The sequence below is a fragment of the Nanorana parkeri genome, unplaced genomic scaffold (genome assembly GCF_000935625.1).
Source record: "Nanorana parkeri isolate BGI_ZX_2015 unplaced genomic scaffold, ASM93562v1 scaffold926, whole genome shotgun sequence".
NCBI lineage: Eukaryota > Metazoa > Chordata > Amphibia > Anura > Dicroglossidae > Nanorana > Nanorana parkeri.
The window spans coordinates 439196-443176 of NW_017307194.1; the positions used below are offsets into that span (position 1 = coordinate 439196).

General features: G+C 38.5%; 1 protein-coding gene across 7 annotated transcripts in view; it reads left to right on the top strand.

Moving 5' to 3' along the window:
- EBF2 (early B-cell factor 2) overlaps positions 1-3981 on the top strand; it is a 106672-nt gene that overhangs the window by 7458 nt on the left and 95233 nt on the right. The window lies entirely within an intron of this gene.

Genomic DNA, 3981 nt, shown 5'->3' on the forward strand with positions numbered 1-3981 from the left:
AATGAAGGATATTAGGAAACATACCTTCTTTCAAATGCACCATACATCTGCACATTCATGTCATTTGATGCATACAGAGCGGTTCAGCCACAACCGTCTTTGGTCACGGGGGGAAGCACAATAAAAGTGCTTGTGGGGGCAGCATAACCAAAATCTGACCATGACTACATAGGTTTGCTTTCTCGTGTATCAATAACCCAAATTGAATTCACTGCCGGGGAACTTTTTTTAGGAATTATATTGAATAAAGATGCAAAAGTAAGCAAAAATATAAAAACGGGGAGGCTGATGGAGGCAGCACAATGGTCCAGCAAAAGTGCCACCTGAATATAAATAAAACTTGCAAGCAGTGAGGTATTTAGGTGTTGAGGTTTTGCCTTTGGTAGGTCCAAGTACAGGTACCAGGAACCTTTGATAACAGTACACAAAAGTTGACTTATCTAAAAGTTTAAGTTAGTGTTATGGTTAATTTCAATGTTAGGGCTTTGGGTAAAGCATGTTAGGGTTATGCTTTAGGAGGTTAAGTGTCCGGTTAGGATTTAGGCCTCATCCCAGATAGCAAGTAATTGAGCTGCAAGTTTGAAAATGACTTGCTAAACTATTGCTAGACGTGCCAAGCTTCACAATTACAGCAAGTCTGCATTTCAAGTCTCCAGATCAACGTGCTTTGTAAAAGTGCTGTACACTTGCAGAGCTCTTGCTAAGACCTGCAGGACTCTTACTGAAGACTTGCCGAGCAAATTTGCTACAAATTCAAAAAGTGTCAACTAGAAGTTGTGCTGCAAGTGTTCTGCAAGTCTACAACTTGCCAGGAATGTGTGCAGCAAGTTAATAAGTATTACAATTTAACCCTGCCACAAGTTTGTGGCAAGTTATCCTTGCTATCTAGGATGTTGACTGTTAAGGATTTAGGTTAATGGCCAAGTTTAGGGTGAGGTTATGGGTTATGTGTCTAGTTAGGTTTTAGGGCTAAAGTTGAGTGTTGAGGGTTACTTTTAAGGATTAGGTTAATGGTTAGGGTTAAGATGAGGTTATGGGTTAAGTGTCTAGTTAGGTTTTAGGGGCACAGTTGAGTGTTAAAGGTTACTGTTACCCTAAAAGTAACCCTTAACACTCAACTTTACCTCTAAAACCCAACCAGAAACTTAACCCATAACCCCATCCCAACCATTGATTTAATCCTACAAAGTCTATGGTTCCATTACGTTTAGCACACAAAAGCTAACTTATGTAAAGGTTTTAGTGTTATGGTTAATTTTAATGTTGTTGTTAAAGAGTTGAGGGTTGGGTTTTAGAGCTACGGTTAAGTGTTAAGGGTTACTTCTAAGGATTAGGTTTATCGGTAAGGTTTGGGAGAGCTTATGAGTTAAATGTTAGGGTCAAATTAAATGTTTAGGTATACATTTCAGAGTTATTAGGTACACATTGAGGTACCAGGAAGCTTTGATCCCCATACCTTTGGTGCACACAAGCTAACTTATCTATAGGTTTAAGTTAGTGTTTAAGTGTAATCTTAAGGATGTGGTTAAAGCATAAAGGGTAAGGCTAAGGGTTAGGGTAAAGGTTAGAGTTACAATTTGGGTGTTACGTGTCCGGTTAGGTTTTAGGGCTACAATTAAGTGTTAAGAGTTATGTTTAAGGATTAGGAATTAGGGTCAGATTGAGTGTCCAGGTTTATATTTCAGGTTTAGCATGGTTAAATTTATGGCTCTGGTTAAAGTCTTAAGGGTGTTAGGGTTACTTTTAAGACTTGGGTTAAGGGTTAAGGTTAGGGTGAAGATATGGGTTATGTGTCAGGTTTACATTTGAAGGTTAGGTTGATGGTCAAGAATTAGGGGTTGGTTGAGTTAGGGTTTAGGTTAAATTTTAGGGTTGGTTTAAATGTCAACTTTAGGGTTTAAGTTACATTTTAGGGTTGGGTTAAGTGTTAAGTTTTAAGGCTAGATTAGGTTGTAGGGTTGTGTTAAGTTTTAGGGATAGGTTAAGTTTTAAAGTTGGGTTAAATGTTAACTTTAGGGGTTAGGTTAAGTGTTAGGGTTGGGTTAGGTTTTAAGGGTTAGGATTGGGTTAAGTGTAAACTTTAGGTGGAAGGTTACATTTTAAGGTTGGGTTAAGTGTTACGTTTTAGGGTGGGGTTAAGTATTAAGTTTAGGAGTTAGGCTAAGTTTTACGGTTGGGTTAAGTGTTAAGTTTAAGGGTTAGGTTTTGGGTTGGGTTAAGTGTTACGTTTAGGAGTTAGGTTAAGTTATAGGCTTCAGATGAGGGTAGGGTTAAGTATTAGGGTCAATCTAAGGGTTAGGGATAAGGACATGTGAGGAAATGTGTTTTTTGTGTGTTTTTGGTGCCACTTTCCTAGTGAAAACCGACATATTGAAATGAGGGGTTCTTCATAAACACTGAACAATGAAGTATTAGTTTATATTTTGCCAAGTATATGTACACTTCCCAGCTGTGCAATAACTCATAAAACAATACAGCAGTGCAAAATGTAATATACAGATAAATATAACATTAGAACCAGATTTTTAAAAAAAGTTTGCCGTGGCCCGCTGTGAAATAGGTGTGTATGTATGGTGCTAACTCTGTGAATAGGTGTGTATGTACGGTGCTAACTCTGTGAATAGGTGTGCATGTACGGTGCTACCTCTGTGAATAGGTGTGTATGTACTGTACATACTCTATGAAAAGGCAAGCTCAGTTGAAATCAGTGCAGCAGACATTGGATATTCATAGTTACATAGTTACATAGTATTTGAGGTTGAATAAAGACATATGTCCATCAAGTCCAACCTATTGTGTGTGTATGTATAGGTACTTGAGTCATCTCATTCTTACCTGTACCTGTACCTGTACCCCTGTATATTACGGTCTCTCAGGAAAGCTTCTTGAATGATTCCACACTATTTGCTGAAATCACTGCTTGTGGCAACGAGTTCCAGACCCTAACCGCGCGAACTGAGAAGAACCCCCTCCGCCCCTTGTGTTTGAATTTTTTTTCTACCAGTTTTAGGTGTTGTCCTCTAGTCTTTGTTACGGAATTAATCTTAAAGAGTTTGTTGCTAATGTTGCTATGACTATTGAACATCTTGTACATGAAAATCATGTCCCCCCTTAATCTCCTCACTTCCAACGAGAACATATTTAAATTTAGTAGCCGTGTCTCATAGCTCTGGTCCTCCAGGTATTCAAATCACTTACACAAAAAAACAAAAGTATTTCTTTTTGTTAGCTTACCATTGCAAACTATAATTATATTTGATTCATTTCAGGATATATTAATAAGTAAAGACAGTCAATTTAAAGATTTATTTTGAATGAATTGACAACATTTATTTTCGTTTGTATTATTTTGTAAATGCTTTCAACATACATGTATTATGAATTCAACATTTCAGACAAGTCGGCTTCAAATTTGAGAAAAAAATGCTAAATTATTTGTGAAAAAGAATATAAAGTTTCTTTCATATCATTTGTGTTAGAGCTGTGCTGTCAGCGGCTCTCTGCCCGGTCCCGCCCTACTTGCTGACGTAACTGGTTGCCAGCTAGGGCATCCTGTTCAGCTCCCTGACAACTGATGAGATCAGTTAGCTAGGCAGGAAGCCGCACACTGGCCACCCCTCTACCACCCCACACCTGCCACCCCCTCCCCAAAGGGATGCCACCTTAGACGGTTACCTTAGGCTGTCTCTTTATAGCAGGGATGACCAAACTCCAGCCCTCCAGCTGTGGTGAAACTACAAATCCCATGAAGCATCTCTCTTCAGGAGTCATGTGTGTGGCTGTGAGAATCTTGCCAAGCCTCATGGGATTCGTAGTTCCACCAAAGCTGGAGGGCCGCAGTTTTGACATCCCTGCTTTATAGGGAAGACAATATATATACTAATATATATATATATTATTATTATTATTATTACATAGTATTTATATAGCGCCAACAGTTTGCGCAGCGCTTTACAATATAAGGAAGACATTACAGTTACA